The sequence below is a fragment of the Cavia porcellus genome, unplaced genomic scaffold (assembly GCF_034190915.1).
Source record: "Cavia porcellus strain 051 isolate PalLab524CR breed Dunkin Hartley unplaced genomic scaffold, mCavPor4.1 scaffold_3, whole genome shotgun sequence".
Lineage (NCBI taxonomy): Eukaryota > Metazoa > Chordata > Mammalia > Rodentia > Caviidae > Cavia > Cavia porcellus.
Window position 1 is genome coordinate 60,435,358 of NW_026947486.1, and position 21,155 is coordinate 60,456,512.

Genomic DNA, 21,155 nt, shown 5'->3' on the forward strand with positions numbered 1-21,155 from the left:
AAAAATAACAGGGAACCAGGAAGCAACAATTCAAAGGCTAAAAGATGACAAGAGGATCTATAACTTAAGAATAAAGAATGTAAATGAAGAAGCAGGGGTAAAAACAAAGGAAATTCAAAGGCTATTCACATAAATAATTAAGGGAAACTTCCCAAGCATAAGAAAAAGAAATGACGTCCAGATAAATGAGGCATACAGAACTCCAGCCACCTATAACCTAAACAGATCTACACCCAGATGTATAATAATCAAAACCCCAGAAATCCACCACAAGAACAGAATATTAAAAGCAGCCAGAGAAAAGAAGCAGATCACCTACAAAGGAAAAATCATCAAAATAATGACAGACTTATCAACACAACTCTCAAATCGAGAAGAGCCTCAGGGAAAATAGTTCAAGCTCTGAAAGAAAATAACTTCCAACTCAGATTGATGTACCCAGAACAACTCTCTCTCAAAATTAATGGAGAAATAATATATTTCTAAGACAAGGAGGAACTGTGGTAGTTCTTGGCCACCAATCCAAGCCTACAAAAAATACTGAAGGACATTCCTGAGAGAGAGAGAGAAAAAAATACCAGGATTCCAGCAACAGTGGCAGAGAGGCATCAATGAAGGGGGCAGACACTAGAATGAAGGAGTAAAATGGTCAAATAATAGCAGAAAAACAAAATAGCAGAGATGAGGCAGAGAAGGAAGACTATAATCTTTAATATAGATAGCCTTGATACACTAACAAAAAGAAACACAGGCAGAATAGATTAGGAGGTAGGATCCATCGAGATGCTCTAAATAGGAAATATACTCAACCTAAAACAGGGTTAATAAACTGAAAGTCAAAGATGAGAAAACGATGCTATATGTGACAGGAAACCAGAGAGAAATAGGAACAACTCGTCCTGCAGCCGCAGATAGATTGGAAAGTTATGACACTTTCGGGCAATGTAGAACTACACAGCTGGAAGGAAGGAAAACCTTGTGGCTTTAGTAAGTAAAGGAGTACAGCTCAAGATCAAGCTCAGGGATAAAAAGGTTCAGCAACACTCAGATAGATAACAAGTTGACCCCCTAATCTAAAACTAAAGAAGATAGTGGGACCCAAAACATACAAAGCATCCTGAGATGGGGAAAGGTGAGAAATTGCCTAAAAAAGGAAGGCAGAGGGCATTGTTAATAGTGTATCAGGATTTAAAAGTCACAGTAGTCTTATTGCTCTGTTTAGTTTGATTTTATTTTGTTCCAGTCTGTCTACTCATATTAGATTTGAGGACACAGACAGATATCCCAAAAATAGCAGGTGATACCACAGTAACTATTCCTTAATTTTCTATTAACTTAAACTGAAACCCTGTATTACTTACATTGTCTTACTATGACTGATCTTATTTGAAGCTGGTTTGTTAGACACCTGTTTTTCCTTGACTGTTTTTATTCAAATTTTGTATGCTTGATAGTATCAAATCTAAGAGTAGAGGCAACTATTCTGAAGATGACAAGATGTAAAAGATATCCATCCTGGTTTGATTATTAACTGCTTTTCGAAGTCCTACAATATCTCCAAAGTTGTGTTTTTATTAAAATAGCTATGTAATGCTGTGTTCAATTATATTATGTCTGATAATGTAGACAATTCTATTGAAAATAACAAGAGAAAGTATAGTAACTACTGTAGATCACCTAATATTGTGATTTTATGTGTCTTTTTCATTTCATGTTTTTCTAAGAATTTGTTTTGTTGTCTCATTAGGATCTGTTTTTCCCTATAATACAGAAAGGATACATATACATGTAGAGATTCACACATGGGGAGAATTTCTAAACTATTTATGGGAACAGATTATATAATTCATGATATAATGAACATATACTACTCTGAAGAAGAAGAGACACTAAGAAACCCAATGTTAATTCTGTGGCATTACGATATAATATCTAGCAATACTATTATTCACTGTTCAGAGTGATATTAGTCTAGTCTCTTATGTTCAATTTCAGCATACATAAAGATAAGGACAGCTACTACAAAGAGAATGAGAGACATTATGGCAGTCATTATTGACTCCCCCAGTGTCAGGTCTTGAAGACCTAAAAAGCCTTCATCATCCTGTAATGCTTTGATTAATTCTATAATAAGCAGTATATAGTCAATGTGTGTGAAGATGAGGACAACTATTTGGAAGAAAACTAGAGACAATAAGATAGACAGTGAAGATCTCCAGCGGACTTGCTTTGAAATCTGTGTTTCTTAAAATTGTTTCCTTATGATCTGTTTTGTTATGTTTAATCTTACCCTCTTTAAAATAAAAAAGGAAAGTACTTCTATAAAACCTCTGGAAACCAAGAAGGTCACTAATGTGGCAGAAGGGTAAAACTAAGAAACTTCAAAAACAAAATGGTACATTGTGGAAGAAACATCTCATCTTGTGAATCAGTATCATCAGCTCCCTGAGGAATCTTTACTAACATGGATTCTATGTGAAAAAAAAAAGTGGAGTAACGACAGCAGCAAATTCAACTTCTCCAAGACATAGAATGTAGACATGTGGAAAACAACTTGGTGAAGGGAAAAGAAGAAGAAAGAGGAAGAGGAAGAGGAGGAGCAGGAAAAGAAGAGGAGGAAGAGGAGTAGGAACAGGAGGAAGAAAAAGAAGCTTACCTTGATTCCCAGAAAATATCTGTCTGTCAAGGTAAGCCTCCCAGGACCAGGAGCTCCAAGGAAAAATGGCAGACAAGTATAGTGCCACTGGCCCTAGGAGGAGCTCATGCTTGTGTCAACTAGATAATCAATATAAGATTTTACTGTAAGGTGAGTCCTTAGAGTCCTTTCCAGATGGCAGGCAACAACTGAAAAAGAAATCCAGCGCAGCACTCAGCATAATGCCAGAGAGTGGCTAATCAAGGCACCATGTGGGAAGGGGTTGATTATTTAAAATGGAGATTTAGAACAACTGCAAAACTACTCTGTTTCAGGGTTTCCAGTGTTATCCTCTCACCATGTCTGGGTGAGAGACAGCATTAGGAGACAGTCACAGAAAGAAGTGGGCTAGACATACACCCCTGGGAATTTTAAGCCCAGACTGGGAAGAACATTGGCACCCAATATCCATGGTGAGAAGCAAGGCTCAGATTGTAAGGAGCAGCTGGGTGAGGAAATGATCACATTAAATACAGCAGGCTGCTTCAAACTGCTTCCTGATGCATATATTCAGCAGAGATCAGAGGTCTGATTGTTTTCCTGAACTGTCAGCATGAGCAAAAGCATACCTTGTTTTGGACAGCTGCCACAACCTTAGCTAAATGGACACAGGGGCCACTGAAACAATGAAACAGTGGGGCACCTCACAAACCCACAGCCCATAAAGCTAGGTGGAGAAAACCATGAATTGCTGGATGTCAAAACTGTGGATCCTGGGAAAAAATATTCATGAAAAATATAGAGAAAATTTTTTTCTTATTTTTTTAATTCATTTCTTCTTCACTGCTTTTGGAGTTTTGGGGTAATTTTCCTTCTTCCATTTTCTATTGCTCTGTTTATTTTTTTTTTTAATTTTTATTCTCCGGTATTTTTTTTCTTTTTTGACCATTTCTTCTTTTATCTTCTTTTTCTTTTTTAATTTTTGGTGTTATTTTAAATTTCTATTAATATATATTTGTCATACATATTGATGGCATTCATCACAAGAAATTTATACCTGTACATAATTTATCTTAATTCTTCTTTTTCCCATTGCCCTTTCCCCTTTAACCCTTTTTCCCTCCTAACTTATAAGTGCATTGTTTCCATTTTTCTTTTCCATTCACTTTTTCTCTTTTCCTTTCTTTCCCTTCAGCCTTTTCCCACCTGATCCCCCACCTTATACACTTTCTCATTTCAACATTTTCTTTCTACTTCCCAAAATATATCCTTTATTTTTGTCCTTACTTATGCTTTAGGTTTCTCACACAAGAGAAACAACATGTGTGTCTGATTTATTTCACTTAAGATTATAGTCTCAATGTGTATCCATTTTCCTACAGATGATTCAAGTTTGTCCTTCCTTATGGCAGAGTAGTACATCAGCTCACGTAAATACCATATTTTCTTTATCCATTCATATTTTGATGGGCATATGGGCTGTCTCCAAAATTTAGCTATTAATAAATTTTAATGTTAGAAACATGACTATGCATATATCATTGTGGTAGGATACTTTTAAGTCTTTCAGGAAGATATCCAGAGGGGGAACACCTGGCTCAAATAGAACCTCTAGTTTTACTCTTCTAAGGAATCTCCATACCAATTTCCATAGTAATATCAGTGTACAGTATCAACAACAATGAAGAAATGTTACTGTTTCCCCACAGCTTTAGCAGTATTTGTTATTAGTCAACTTCTTGATGACACTCATTCTTTCTGGAATCTCAGTGTTATTTAAATATGCATCTCTTGAATGATCAATGATGTTGAACATTTGTTCATATACTTATTTGCCATTTCTGCATCTACTTCTGAGCAGTATCTGTTCACTTCAGATGCCTATTTTTTTTTTTTTTTGGATCTTTAAGTATGGAGGATCTCCCACATTCAAAGACCTGATCCAAAAACAGGCATCTGAGATAAATACACATTTCTTAGATGAAGAAATGCAAAAAGCAAATAAATACATAAGATGTTCAGTATCATTGGTAATTCGAGAGATGAAAATTAAAATAACACTGAAATTTCATCTCACTCCAGAAAGAATAGCTATCATCAAGAAATCAACCAATAAATGCTGGCAGGGCCATGGGGAAAAAGGAACACTTCTATTAGTAGCAGTACAGAATGGTGCATCAACTGTGGAAATCAGTATGGAGATTCTCTAAAGAATTAGGATTAGAGGTCCCATTTGACTCAGATATTCCTCTTCTGGGAATCTTCTCAAATGAATTTAAAAAGCATCATACCACAGTGATAAATGTGCACGCATGTTTATAGCAGCAAAATTTGTCATAGCTAAATTTTGGAGACAACCCAAATGCCCACCAATCAAGGAATAACTTTTTTAAAATGTGGACTTTTTATATAATGGAGTACTCATCCATAAAGAAGAATAAAATTGAGAAAGTTATAGATAAATGGTTGCAAATTGAGACCATATTTATAAGTGAAATACATCAGACTCACATGTGTAAACATTAATTGTCTTCCTGGTATGAGAAGCTACAAGAGTAAATAAGGTCTAAAATTTATAATAGATGTTGTGAAATGGAAAGAAATTGTTCAAAAAGAAAGAGGAATTAGGGTGGGGGAAAGAGGAAAAGAAGGTAGGGAAAAGAAAAAACTTACAAGACCGTTATACTACTAAGTTTCTTTTAGTTCATTGCAAAAAAATGGTTTGTGCTAATATCATTTGGAGAATTTTTTGTGTTCATATTTTGTTCTCTGAGTAACTACTTTGAAAATAACAATACACAAAATATTAACTATTGTTGCTCTCCTATTACTTTGCTATGAGATTTTGTTTTATTTTTTCCAATAAATAAATAAAGATCTGACTTTTTAAGGTATTTATATTTCTAGATGTTAGTCACCTGTCTGAGGCACAGTTCATAAAAATATTTTCCCATGCTTTAAATCACCTCTTTACTCTGTTGGTTGGGTTTTTTTTCTTTTGCTTGTTTGGTTTCGTTTTGTATTGCTATGCAAAACATTTTTAATAAGACAACATCCAAGTTATTGATTTTTTGCCATATTTCCTCTTCTATTAGGGTTTTGTTCATAAAGTCTTTGCCTACACCTAAGTCTTCTAGAGTTTTGCCTATTCTATCTTCCAACAGGTTGTTTCTATTTTTTATATTAGACCTTTGATCTATTTCAATTTTATTTCAGTGCATGGTGAGAAATATGGGTCTAGGCTGATTTATCAGTATGTAGAAAGCCAGTTTTTCCAACAACATTTATTAAGGAGGCTATCTTTCTTCTAGTGAAGGTATTTGACCCTTATATCCAAGATAAGATGCTGAGTGTGCTTGGAGTTGTTTCTGCATATTTTGTTTTGTTCCATTGATCCTTGGACCCAATTTATTTTTTGCCAGTACCATGCTGCTTTTATCATGGTGGCATTGTAGTATGAATTCAAATTGGGATTGTGATGCCTGTGTTGCCCAGAATTCTTTTTGTCATTTTGTCTCTTCTATTTCCATATGCTGTAAATCTTCAGCCTATTTTCTCTAAGTTTGTTGAGGTACACTATTGGTATTTTTATTGGAATCACATTAAATTTGTACAACAGTTTTTGAAGTAAGGCCATTTTCACTATTTTGGCTCAATATATCGAAGAACAAGGGTATCTTTCCATGTTGTGATATCCTCTTTTGTTAGGGCCGACGCCGCAGGGAAAGAGACCCCAAGGACTCAACTCTTGGTGAGGGAAAAAAGTTTATTTCCATGCGCATGGGGTCCTCCAGGCAAACGAGTGCGGAGGGCCACGAGGGGAATTTGTGCAGGGTTTTTAAGGGCACAAGCGGGAAGCAAGCGGGTTTACAGAAGCAGATCGCATTGGTTAATTTTGAACGGCGCAGGACTTGGCAGATGCTGATTCGAGGGATCTGGGGCTGAGTAACCATGGAGACCGAGAGTCCTGGTCTAATCTAGCACATTCCTTTACTTATCTTTATCTTTACAGAAGACAGATCATCTTGTGGTTAATGACTAGCAGATGCATTCCTTCCTGTCCTGCCCCGATATCTCAAGGAGGATTTAGGGAGTGAAACATTCCTTACTGCTCTGTTCTATAGCTCGGGGGGGGGGGGTTACATTACAAACGGGGAGTCGATTCTCTCATTCCCCCCTTTTTCTTGTGGATGACCTCTAATCTTAGAGGTATGTTGTAGCTAGGGGTTCATATTGTTGACCTATGACCATTACTTTGACCTGAGAAACTTGTCCCCTTATGAATTGGGTAATCCGGTTAATAAGGCAAGGGGCAATGGCTAGGATTAGGATTAAGGTCAGTAATGGTCTTATCAAGGGAAGGAGATAGAGGAGAATTCCGTTTTACATTTTCTAAAGGGGGCTCCCATACAAAGATCTTTAACAATTTTTTTTTTTTTTTTTTGCTTACAGTGGGGGACCAAAGCCGCCATACAAGGTCGGCATCAATGTTATTAAAATCAAAACAAGCAAGCTAAAACAGTTCATGACCAGCATAATCTAACTATGTTTTAGTCAATTTTTAACTTTAAGGGTTACCAGTCTGTTGTGTAGTCCACTGAGTATGTCCCTCGTTGTCTGCTGTTTCCCGTGGCTTTACATGAGTGTAGTGAATCCGCGCAGTTTTTCCTGCTACCTTGATGGCAGTGGGGGTACTGAGCACCACGGTGAAAGGTCCTTCCCAGCAGGATTTGAGGGAGTCATGGTGGTGACATCGAACCAAGACTGGAGTCCCTGGGGCCTTGGTCTCTGAAGGCGGGTCCAAGTGTTTTTGTCTAAACAGCTGGTGGATCCAGGCCAACACAGGTTGGAGTGTCTGCAGGGACTTAAGATCTCGATTAGTAATTTTAGCTAATTTGTCTTCTGACAATCTTGGAACCAATGGTGGGGGCCTCCCAAACATGGCTTTAAAGGGGGAAATCCTAGAAACATATGGGGTATATCTAGCTCTTAACAGTGCAAAGGGAAGAAGGCTCATCCAATTATCGCCAGTTTTTGAAAACAGCTTAGCTAAAATGTCCTTGAGACTTTGGTTCATACGTTCTACTTGCCCTGAGCTATGTGGCTGATAGGCACAGTGGAGTTTTAATTAATCTTTAATGCCTGGGCTAACTTTTGAGTGACTCGGGCTATGAAAGCCAGGCCATTATCGGACCCCATTGATAGTGGGAGGCCAAATCAAGGTATGATCTCATGCGATAGCCTTTTAACTACCACTAAGGCTGACTCAGACTTAGTAGGGAAAGCCTCTACCCAGCCAGTAAAAATGTTTATTAATACCAAGAGATAGCGGTGTCCCTGTAAATTAAGTTTTACCATGTCCATAAAGCCTACTTTCCAATGTTCTCCTGGAACAATTCCTTGATGTCGGGTGGTCTCCAGCGCAGAGCTCTTGGCTGAGTTGACTAACAAGCACTGTGGGCATCTAGAGCTCGAAGAGGTGGTAACAGCTCCTGCCCTAGTGTCTCCAGTAACGGTACTTGTATATCAGGTAACTGGTATTAGCCCCTTGGGGTGGGAGACTTTATTCCAAGTTGGGATGCCAACTGTAAGTCTTTCTTTGTGTAGACTGGTTCTGACAAGGTCAGAGGACTAGTATTAGAGCAGTTACTTTCTTGGTTGACCCCTCCGATGTGGTTGCTATTTTTCAAGTAGCTTGATCTGCCAAACTGTTTCCTAAGGTGACAGTGTCATCTCCGGTTGGGTGAGCCTTGTAAGGAATAGCAACCCATTGAGGCAGCCAGACAGCGGCTAGCAAATCTAGAATCTGTGGAGCATTTTTAGATGGCTTCCACGTATATGTACAGTAGCAAAGGGATATCTTCAGAAAAAAAAATGTTTACCCTCTTTTCCGTGGCTAGTTTTAGCCTCTCAGTCAAAGCAACAAGCTACGCCTTTTGGGCAGAAGTGCCAGGCTCTACCCGCTTAACCCAGAGTACCTCCTTTTCGGTGGTCACTGCTGCCTCGGCCATTCGTTTGCCATTTTGGATGAGGCTGCTTTCATCGAACAGTTGTCGGCATTTCCCAAAAGCTGGTCAGTAAGATCAGCCTGTAGGTTCTGCTGCAGTTCGAGGATGTCAGCGCACTCATGGAGAGAGGTGTCCTTTGTTCCTCCGGATAAAGCTGAAGAAGTCTTGAATATCATTGACTCTGGGTCTAGAAGCAGGGCTTGACAGCAGAATTCTGGTGTTTGAGAGCCTTTTTTTTTTTTCAGGAGGGGTTTTGATAAGAGTCTCTAAACTGTGAGAAGTTACCACAGAAATCACTTGCCCAAAGCATGTTTCTTCGCTTCCTTAAGTAACAGTGTCACAGTAGCTAGTATTTTAAGGCAGGGGGCCATACTTCTGTTACTGGATCAAGTCTTTTGGAGAGGTAGGCTATAGGCCTCTTTCAAGGGCCAATGTCCTGAGTTAGGACTCTTTTGGCAATGTCCCTGAGTTTATCTATGAACAAGATGAAAGGCTTGGTAACGTCAGGGAGTCCCAGGGCTGGGGCCTCTGTCAAGGCCCGCTTGAGCTGTTGGAAGGCCTGTTTACATTTATCAGTCCAGTTCAGCGAATTTTGGGTTTCTCCCTTATGGGAGTCATATAGAGGCAAGCTTTCCAGTAAAATTTAGCCTACAGTACCCAACTGCCCCCAGAAACTCTCGTCTGGTTTTTAAAAGTTTTCTTTCATAGAGCAATTTTAACACCTTGGCTATCTTTTTGTAAATTTTTAGTTCTCAAAGACCTTTTTGTGCTATCTCTATTAACTGGCTGAGGGGCATTTCCTTAAACCTCTCAAACCTTTGTAATTTTTGTCTAACATGTGGGGCCGACTGAGTTACAAAGAGAACAACTGGCAATATTGGGAAACCTTCTTACCTCTGGATGTTCAGTCAGGGTGGCACAAAAGGAGAACATGGTTTTGGCATTCCGGATCAGAGAGCCAGCTTCATCTGGATGGCACACTGCTTTTTGTCCAAGGGTGTCACATGACAGGCCATCATTTTACTAAAATTATATTCTTAACAAAAAGGGCTTTTTCACAGGTAACAAAATTGTGCTGCATAATCTCCCAGATGTTCACAGTACATGCAAGAACTTGTATCTTATTTCTAGTATCACCTATAATCTCATTTTAATGGAAACATTTTGCAGCAAAGTACAATCTTATGTATACTTCTACCAAAACTGATCTAATACTGTCAAATTCTGAACACATTTACTTCTTGTCAAACCTGTTATTTGTAGTACTATAAATCAAGACAAATAAAATTTACATCCTCTTGAGCCTTCTACAACTTACAATAATACCTCTCAAACTAAGCTTTAATCTTTTTCTACATTCTGGCATAGCCAGACACCTTTACTTGAAGACCACTCTCTTTGTCCCTCTTTTTACTATTACCAGTCGATTACCTTTTTTTCTCACTTCTCAGACAACATCAAAGTTTTCAACAAAACCCTTGAAGTCACCTTTTAGTAGTCTAAAAAAATGCTTATTTTATGTCTTTTTACCACATAAAAATGCTCTATTTTAAAAACAAAACTGTAACCTTTTAATTGGCTCAAATATAGTATCGCCTGGTTTTTACTTGGCAAAGTTGACATGACTCTTAACAACCATAGATATACATATATATGTGCACATGTTTACATTTTCACCAGAGAGAAAAAAATAAAATACTCCTTTAAAAAGGCATGCCGAGGTTGCAAGCAATCAATTGGAGTCTTACATATTAAACAAGGCGCCACAATATTAAAGACACAAACAAAGGGAGCTTCTTGTACAGTTTGGTCAGCTAAAGGAAATAATTTTTCTTATCATGAATCTTGAATCTAATAAGCCATATGGATCCTACAACAGAAATGGGCAACAAGCCCCTAAGTTAGTAACAAGTTTAAACAGGCAACCAAGGAGAAGGCGGAGGAAGGAAGGGTTTTACCCACGGTGGGGGCTCCTCCCTGAGGTCCTGCCATACCAAGATGTAGGTGACCTGCCCTCTCATCTGGGGCGGAAGATGATGTTCTTAACTGCTAAGATGAGGGGAAGGTGGAAAGTCCCCTCTGGTGGCCATCCCACAGAAAAAGTAGGCCACTCAGTCGAGCAGAAATCCTGCTATTTACTCTTCTTGACCTGCAAGGAGAGATTGTGAGCCCTCTTCCGCACCTCCGACCAATGGTCAAGGGTGAGGGACAATGGGGATGAGGTCGACTGTCCCATGATGTTCTACAGTCACAGGACGGTTAACGCAAGTGCGATACAACAAATAACCAATCACAACACCCACGACACACAGGACAAACAGGCCGGCCACCTCACTCTCACGCATCAGTTTCACTCCAAACAAGCCACCTTACAGGGTGTCTCCGAATTGGCCCGGACGGACCACAGATTGGGAACGAAATTCCCCGAACGAGTCACCTCAGAGGGTGTCTCCGAATTGGCCCGGACGGACCACAGATTGGGAATGAAATTCCCCGAACGAGTCACCTCAGAGGGTGTCTCCGAATTGGCCCGGACGGACCACAGATTGGGAATGAAATTCCCCGAACGAGTCACCTCAGAGGGTGTCTCCGAATTGGCCCGGACGGACCACAGATTGGGAATGAAATTCCCCGAACGAGCACCTCAGAGGGTGTCTCCGAATTGGCCTGGACGGACCACAGATTGGGAATGAAATTCCCCGAACGAGTCACCTCAGAGGGTGTCTCCGAATTGGCCCGGACGGACCACAGATTGGGAATGAAATTCCCCAAACCGATAGGAAAATCCCATCGCAAACGGTGAGTCATGGAAAACCGTGTGGGGCGTCCCCCGGTCACCAGAGAACAGAGGACAGAGAACAGAGAACAGAGAACAGATAACAGATAACAAAAACTGGTAACAAAATTTGCCCCTAGATCGGAGCCGTTTGGCTCGGGGCATAAAATACCGGTAGATTGATCCTCAGAGTAAAAATAAGAAGCGACTGGTCGTACTCACTCACCGCAGAGCCGTTGAGGTCACCTCCCGTGAGACGTGCTATCTCGCTGGGGCCTCCAAGATGTTAGGGCCGACGCCGCAGGGAAAGAGACCCCAAGGACTCAACTCTTGGTGAGGGAAAAAAGTTTATTTCCATGCGCATGGGGTCCTCCAGGCAAACGAGTGCGGAGGGCCACGAGGGGAATTTGTGCAGGGTTTTTAAGGGCACAAGCGGGAAGCAAGCGGGTTTACAGAAGCAGATCGCATTGGTTAATTTTGAACGGCGCAGGACTTGGCAGATGCTGATTCGAGGGATCTGGGGCTGAGTAACCATGGAGACTGAGAGTCCTGGTCTAATCTAGCACATTCCTTTACTTATCTTTATCTTTACAGAGGACAGATCATCTTGTGGTTAATGACTAGCAGATGCATTCCTTCCTGTCCTGCCCCGATATCTCAAGGAGGATTTAGGGAGTGAAACATTCCTTACTGCTCTGTTCTATAGCTGGGGGGGGGGGTTACATTACAAACGGGGAGTCGATTCTCTCACTTTTCTTCTCTCTTTTCAGTAGTGCTGTAGTTTTCAAGGTAAAGGTCTTTTATTTCCTCTGTTAGATTGATTCCAAATGTTTTCATTTTACCTGTTGCTATTCTGAAAGGTTTTGCTTTCCTAATTTCTCTCTCAATGAGTTTGTTATTTCTCTACAGGAATGCTACTGATTTTTTGTTTGTTTGTTTTGGTTTTGGTTTTGGGTTTGGGTTTTTGTTGTTTGTTTGTTTTTTTGTTGTACCAGGAATGGAACTCAGGACCTCATGTTTGCCAGACAGGCACTGTGCTGCTGAGCTATATCCCTGGCCCAAATGCTATTGGTCATTGAATGCTGGCTTTGTAACGTGCTATATTGTTGAGTTTGGTTATCAATTTTGAGAATCTTTTCATGGAGTTTTTGGAGTCTTATATATGAAAGAGTTTGGGCCCAGACAGGATACTGTAGCCGGTGAAGCCTTAGAGGTGGAACCAAGGAGCTCCTATCTCCCCCAGCCCTAGGAATTTACCTGTGACTCCATCTTCCCTGCCCCTAGGAATTTATCTATGGCGCCAAACAAAGACCAATGGGCTACCCGTGCATCCCTAATGCCCCCTTAGGTTCCACCCCAAACCGAAGCTACTTATATACCCCCCACACCACGTGTCCACCAGAGAGAAAGCCAGACTCCAGCGGTCTGGTGTTTTGGTTTTCTCTCTCCGCTTTCTCAGAATAAAGGCCTCTTTTGTTTTATACTTCTCATCTTTTGGATATAATCTTATCAATACATAGAGTAGCATGTCATCCACAAATAATAATAATTCAACATCTTCCTTACCTTTCCTATCCATATTCCTTTTATTTCTTTCTCTTGTCTGATTGGTCTGGCTAATGTTTCCAGAGCTATATTGAACAGGAGTGGTGACAGTGGGTGTCTTAGTTGCTTTTTCATCATTGCTGGGAAAACGTGCCTGACACCCAAAATTGAAGGGGAAAAGTTTCATTTAGCTCAGTTTGTAGGGGTTTCAGTCCATACTCAGTTGACTGCAAGGCAGGGCAAATTGGCAGAGGGCAGCATAGAAAAGAGTTCATGGTGCCCACAACATAACAAAAGCAACAAGACACTTTAACAGCTTTTCTGCCCCTTTATCTTGTCCAGACTCCTTAGGGAAGGTAGCATTCACACCCTTAATCCTACTGCCTTTGAGGCTAGCATTGCACTATGAATTGATTCCAGTATTACATACTCTAGATCCAGTCAGCACTGAAGAAGCCCCACCTATGACTGCATGAGGCTTTTTTGAGTGGGGAGGGGCACATCTAAACACAAGCCATAAAAGTGAGCATCCTTGTCTTTCTTCTGATTTTAGAGTGAAAGCTTTCACTTTTTCACTGTTTTGTATGATGGTTGCTGGCTTCTCAAAGATGGCTTTTATCAAATTGAGATACTCAAGAACTTCTTTTTTAAATTTTTTTATTTTAAAGGAAATAAAACAAAAGAGAACAGAACAGAGCAAATCAGAACAGAGCAATGCAAGCAACACAGCACTTCTCAACAAGACAATCAGTCATCAACAGTAACTACCATGTCTCTTTTCTTTGACATAGTTGAGCATACCTTCACACACAATAATGTCAAACATGACAAATACTATAAAACCACTAAAAAGAATGAAAGCATTGGGCTGGGGATTTAGCTCAGTGGCATAAGCTCCTGCCTGAAAGATAACTGTACATCAATCTGGGTTATACGTTGTTTTCTTTTAGAGCTTGAAATAAATACTTCATTCCATATTCTCCTTGACTTAAAGGTTTGAGTTGAGAAGTCTGCTGTGCTACTGATGGATTTTCCCTTATAAGTTGTTTGTTTCTTTTCTGTAAGAGCTTTTAATATTTTGCTCTTCTGTTGAATTTCTGGAATCTTGACTATTATATGCTTTGGTGTAGTTTTTTTTCCTATTATGACTATTTGAAGTTCTGTGTGCTTAATTTCTTTTTTTATATTTGGAAAGTTCCCTGCTATTACTTCTTTTAACAGGAATTTTTGTGCCATTTGTGCTATTTTATGATTCTGCATTGATTCCAATTAATCTTATATTAGTCTTATTTGCATTGTCTGTCAGCTATTGGATTGACTTCTCATGGGCTCTCTTATTTTTCAGAGGTATTTCATTTGATGGTTGCCAACCAAAACAGTCTTCTACTCTACCTACAATACTCTATTTTCACATTGATTGATTCTACTGTCTGTTGGAGACCACTGTGAAGCAGCTCTGAGCAGGATTTAAATTTTACTAATTGGCTTTCCATGTTTATCTGTGAGCCTGTCCTAGGCCTAGGCCCCTTTTCTGGCAATGGCAGCTGATAGTAAGTGAACTTGTATGAATCACTGGTCCTGGCCAAGGCTTGTAGTGGCCTGTGAGACCAATACCTCAAAGGGCAAGATAAGGCCACAGCTGTGGACACTCTGGCTCCAACCCCAATTAACAAGGTAGAGACTGCAGCTGCAAAGATAACTTCTACCATGTCTTCATGATAAGACAGTGCTACTAAATTAACTTGATTCATGACTTGGAGACGTCCTTGAAGTGACTCCCAAGGTCCTGCTCATTGCCTGCACTTTTCTCAGTCTCTCTGCCCTTTGTCCTTGGTCCTAATATAAGTGGACTGACCCAGAGAATCCTTTGTCTTTACCCTTGAAGCCTCAAGCTTAATTAAAGAGTTTTGACCCTCCTGGAACCCTAACAGTCATACAATTTCTCACTTCTTATTTAACATCTGCCGTACACTCATTTGGGAGATGGGGATCTAGGACAGAACTCAATAACTGTCCACACTTTAAGTAGAATTTTTAATCTCCTGCATTTCTCTTTGAGTCTGTTTTATGGAATCTAGCTCTCTCAATGTTGGGCATTTATGGTTTCCATGTTTTTCCTAATTGCCTCTATTTCTTATCTCTATCCAATCTAGTTTCATTAATCATTTACTTCATAATGGTCATCATCTCTTTACCTCTGCTTTGGTTTTGTCAAAAGATTTATTCAAAGTCTTTTGTAACTTCCACTACTACCATTCCCTAATATTCAAGTAGGTGGCTTTTGATTTCTTATACTTCAATTCTCCTTTGATTTGCCATGGGTAAGTTGGGGACTATGGGTTGCAACATGTTCCCATGTTTTCCAATTTTTTAATTTTTTTACCTTATTTGTTTTCTGAAGTGCAGGCTTATAAATTGCTTATGGTAGGAAGCTTGATTACTAGTATTAAGACCTCTTTAGGAAATGACTACTTTTCAGAGATGCCTACCAGGTGTAGCTAGTGTTTGACCCATAAGTAATCTCAGGATTCTTACTCTTCATTTTTAGGGATAAAAGTTTGCTGCCTGTTTGGTCTAGCACCCAGTTCAATGGTACCAGAGTATAATATTGTTTAGGATTCCCAGACACTATAGATATTGGCATACAAAGATCAGCTGACCACAATTTTGTCACCTTGGCTAAAGTACTGCAATAAGTAATAAAAAATAGCATCAAGCACAGACTACAGAATGATAAAGTGTGATAACCAATAATTTTCCACCTTTAACCATAAGTACAAGATTTATAGTAATAATACAAAGTGTAAGACAAAGCAGAAAAAAATATATATATAGTAAGTGCCCCCCCAAAAGAGTGGTTTTACTCAAAGGGGAGAAAATTTTAAGAGGATATGAGGAAAAAACACTGGCAAGTGCAAGGTCATGAGTTCAATCCCTGGTACAAAAAAAAAAAAAGGAAAAAACAAAGAAGTAAAGAAAAGAATGAGATTAGAAGCAAGATTCAATGACAAAGAAAGATTATACAAGCCTCAGGAAACTGAAGAAGACAGAAGGTAAATAAAGATAAGGACAGAAGGTAAATAAAGAAAAAGAAAAACAAAATAAAAAATTAAAAATATTCATACTCATAAAAAACAAAAACAATTTTTAAAAAGAACAACAGGGGGCTGGGGATTTAGCTCAGCAGCATAAGCAAGCAAGCGGTTGTGAGTTTGATCCCAGGTACTGATAAAAAGTTAAAAAAAATTTTTTTAATCAAAATAAATAAATAAAAAAGAGCAAAGAACAACAAAAATAAAGCAAAGAAAATATTAAAGAAATTTGTCTGTGATTTCAACCCTGTGTTTATCCTCTGTAGTCTACAGTTTTATAGTAACACATATATTAGTACATGATTCTATTGTTGCTAGTAGACAAAAGAGGCAGTCAGAGCCCAGAACAATTCTGTGTAATCCCAGCAAACCTGCAGTAGGATTAGGATGGGGTTCTGAACTCTCATCACTGGGACTAGGCAGGGTGCCAATTCTGGTACTTTCAAATCCACAAAATTTCAAGCTGATCCTCGCCTCTGGTCTTGAGCTTGAACCCAGAATTGTTCAGACCACAACACTCTGGGTATCTCTGCTGCCCTGACTATGGCTTCATGACCCTGGATGTCGCCCAGAGTTGGCCCTCATCCAGTTACTATGGGATTTCAGTACTGGAAGCTCTGAGATAAACCAACCTATGGCTGCTCTGAGATTCAAATTCAGTTGGCCTCTACCCAAAAATGGTGTCCAACCAAGCACTCTCTCCAGTGAACAAGGCAGTCATTTGAGCTGGAGTCAGTCACCAGATATTGTCACATTTAGCATCCACTACTTCATTCCACTGGTGCATTTCCCCATGGAGGCCTATAGAGTTCCCTGCCCTCACTACAGCTCTGTAGATTTGATCCTCCTCTCTCACACACGTGAGAAACAAGGGAGAAAGTGCAGTTTCCCAATGCTTTTTGTACACTGAGGTCTGTTTCTTCACTTACTCTGTGGGCTTCAAATTTCCCTTCAGATCCTTCCTGGGTGCCAGAGATTTACCTTCCTTCTTCTTTCCTTTCCCAAGTTGTTATTTTCCGGTAGTCACATTCTAAATCTTGGAGAGGTTGATTTGTTGCTGCTTACCACACTGCCATGTTCCCAGATGTCTTCTTTTTCTTGTTTGTTCTTTTATATTACCTTTATCTAGTTCTATTAATATCTTATCATTTCTTAACAGGACTATTTATCTTATTTGTCTCCCCTCGTCTTCCACTGTTTAATTTTTCAATTTATTCTTTCATTTCCCATTGCACACCCTCTATAGTATGACAATTAAGCTTTATTAGTCTTTAGATAATTAACTCTATTTTATTCCTGTTGAATTATTTTCCATTATTATTGGAGGTAACAATAGTTAACTAGGTGGCTCGTATGTTTAATAGACATTTACTGTATGTAAGTGTCTGCTTTGTTTTAGTGTTTATATTATAGATCTCTTTTCCATGGTAATGGTAATATATTATTGGTTTTTATGGTATATTAATAGCTTGTTTTGATATTATTGTAGCTGATTTACTTGCTATTACCAAGATGACATAGCTACTTATATTAATAAATTTGCTATATATTCCAATATATGGATTATATTTCTGTCATTAACAGTATTAGAACAAGACTGGTCCATTCCTGGAGAACTAGGTACTAAGCCAATCGCACTGCATCTGCTCCTTCCAAATTACTGGATTTAGTCAAAGCTTGGAACAGAGGTTTTATAGTTAACCATGCACAGAGTGCATGGTTAAAAGCAAGATGCTAACTATAGATATTGCCATATTAGCAACAAAACAGATACACAATATATGCCCACAAATCTCAGCATAAAACAAAACAAGCCAAAAAAAAAAAACCCCCAGAAACATGAGAATACAAGGCAAGAAAATGACACCAAAATTTCCAAATTCATACAAAGACAACCGCACGGGGCATCAAGGGGAAGAAAATCAAAAGCCACTCTGCCAAAATATTCAAAAGGATAGTAGAGGAGACTAAAAACAGAACAAGGTGCTTGGTGAACTCAAAACAGATATAATTAAACAGATTATGTAATAACAAGTCTGTTAGGTAGTTTACAGAAGGCACTAAAAAAATCTAGCTGGTAAGCAAAATGACACAAAACGTGAATGACAAGCTTAGCAAATAAATAGAGTCCCTGAAAAGTTTCCAAACAGAAATCCAAACTACGAGCAGAAAAAAGGATTAGTGTGAGAACACAGTGTCAGAACTAAGGATGGAGTTGCTGTTGGAGACTAATTATTCAGACATAACCTAAAAAACAAGAGAACATGAAAAATGGATCCAATAGCTGCTAGATAATTCAAAGATGACAAACCTGAAATTAGTATGAATTAATGAAAGATAGAATAAATAGAATAAAAACTTTTAAAGAAATAATAGCAATTTTTCAAAGATAGGGAAAGAATTAAACAAACAGATAAATAAATGTGCATATAGAAGCCCAAATAGCCGAAATCAAAAAAGAACTTCTCCATATCACATCACAGTCAATATTTCAGAAATAAAAGACACAGACAGGCTCTTAAAAAAATCTGTGGGAGAAAAACATTGAGTTACTAATGAAGATAACCCATTAGAATTACAGTGCACACCTCAATACAAAATGTAAGGCCAAGAATAGCTTAAAATGAAGTGTTTCAACCCCTGAATGGAAAAAACTTTCAACTCAGACTTTTATGTCGTGCAAAATGATCTTTCAAAATTGATGGGGAGAGGTTTTATCCATTATATAGGAGACCTTAAAAAAATTCATGACCACCCAATTTAGAAATGCAAATTAAAATAACACTGAGATTTCATCTCACTTAAGAAAGAATGGCTATCATCAAGAAACCAACCAATAAAATGCTTGAAAGACATTGGGGGAAAAGTAAATCTTCTCCATTGTTTGTAAGTGTGTAAACTGATACAACCACAATGGAAATCAGGGTGAAAATTATCAGAAAACTAAAACTAGATGTTTCATTTTCCCCAGATATTCCTCTTGTAGGTATCTTCCTGGAAAACTTAAGGTCATCATACTACAGTAGTACATGCATACCCATATTTATAGCAGCACATTTTATGACAGCTAAATCTTAAAAACTGCCCATATGCTCATTTAAAGATGAATACATAATGAAAATGTGGTATTTATATGCAATGGGGTATTATTCTGTCATAAAGAATAACAAACTTGAGACATTTTTAGGTAAATGTGTGCATCTCTAGACCATAATCTTAACTAAAATAAGTCAGGCATACAAGTTTAAATATGTTTTTTTCACTTCTATGAGAAACCCAAAGTGTAAATAAGGAACAATGTGAAGGATAGATATTAGGAAGTAGGAAGAACTCATTCAAATAAGAAGGGAAACAAGGGAAAGGAAGGAAAAGGAAGGGAAGGCAAAGGAAGGCAAGGGAAGGAAGAAAAATGAGATTTTAAACTAAGAGAGAGAGTTGAAGGAAAAAATGGAAACAGCTCCAAGTAAATGGAAAAGAGGAAAAGAGTTAAAGGGAGGGGAAGAGAATGGAAAAAAAATAAGATATATTGTATATAGGTACAAATTCCCCATGATGAATGTGATCATTATGTATGGCAAATGTGTACTGAAAATATAAATAAATAAATAAAATCTTGAAAACATGTAATGACCACCAGAGCAGGACTACAAAAATACTCAAGGATATCCTAGAAAAAGAGATAATGAAGCCAACAATGTCAAAGACTCTAACAGGATAAATACACCTAGTAGGATCAGAAGCTCAGCAAAAGAGAAAAAAAGAAATCAATAACAAAAAAAAATGATGCACTGATAGGAATAAGAAAATACCTTTCACTAATTACTCACAACATGAGTGATCTCAATTCCCCAAATCAAAACACACATACTGGCAGAATAGATTAAGAAATGAAACCCAATGATATGCAGTATTCAAGAAAAAAAATTTAACTCGAACAGAAGTTAAACGATTAAAAATCAAAGTATAGAAAACCATATTCCATTAAAAAGAAACCTAATAAAAAGCAAGAGTTTCTATACTTATTTCAGACAAAGTGCACTTTAAACCAAAAGAGATGAGAAAATGCAGAAACAGTCACTTCACTATATATTGGCTAAGGGAACAACTCAACAGAGATAGTAAATATAAACATACACACCATACAGAAGTGCATTCCATTTCATAAAACAAACACTATTGGACATAAAAGATAAGATACACTCCAATATAGTCATAGTAGGGGATCGCACTATGACATTGTCAGAAATGGACAGGCCAACTAGACAAAAAAATCAACAAGTAAATGGCAGAGTTGAACCAATCCTTCATTTGTATGGACTTAACAGATATATGAAAAGTGCCCCAAACAACCCCAGAATACACATTCTTCTCAGCAACCCATGGAACTTTCTCCAAAATAGACCACATACTAATTAATAAGGCAAGCTTAAATGAATTCAAATGAATAAAAATTTTTCCATATATAGTATCAGATTATAGCACAATGAAACCAGAAATCAATGGCAAAATAAACTACAGAAAGTATGCAAACACATGGAAATTAAACAATTCCTTCTTAAATAATCAACTGATCATAGAAAAAATTCAAGGAAAATACTAGACAAATCCTAGAATCAAATGATGATCCCAGCATAACATACCAGACCTATGAGATGCAATGAATGCACTCCTAAGAGGGAATTCTATAGCCATGAATGTCAATTTCAGAAAAACAGATCAAGCCCAAAGAGGTAACCTAATGATACGCCTCAAGGTCTTACCAAAACAGGAATAATTCAAATCTAAAGTTCCACAAAGAAGGAAATTACAAAGGTCAAAGCAAAAATTACTAAAATTAAGACTAAAAACACACAAAAAAATCAATGAAACAAAGACCTAATTCTTTGAAAGAATAATTACATAGCTAAGCTTACCAAAAAGGAAAGAAGAGACCCAAATCAATGCAATTATAAAAGAAAAAGGCAAAAATCACAGTGGACGCTGCCAAAATCTAGAAGAACATTAGTAACTACTCTAATAATGTCTATTTTTAACATGTTGAAGAATTCATAAGAAATGGATAGATGCCTAGATACTTATGCATTATAAAACTCAATCAT

The 21,155-nt window shown here is 38.1% G+C and overlaps 1 protein-coding gene across 2 annotated transcripts in view; it reads right to left on the reverse strand.

The window, feature by feature from the left end:
• The window catches only part of Sytl4 (synaptotagmin like 4), a 135,083-nt gene that overhangs the window by 82,158 nt on the left and 31,770 nt on the right, over positions 1-21,155 (reverse strand). The gene's annotated exons all lie outside the window — the stretch shown is intronic.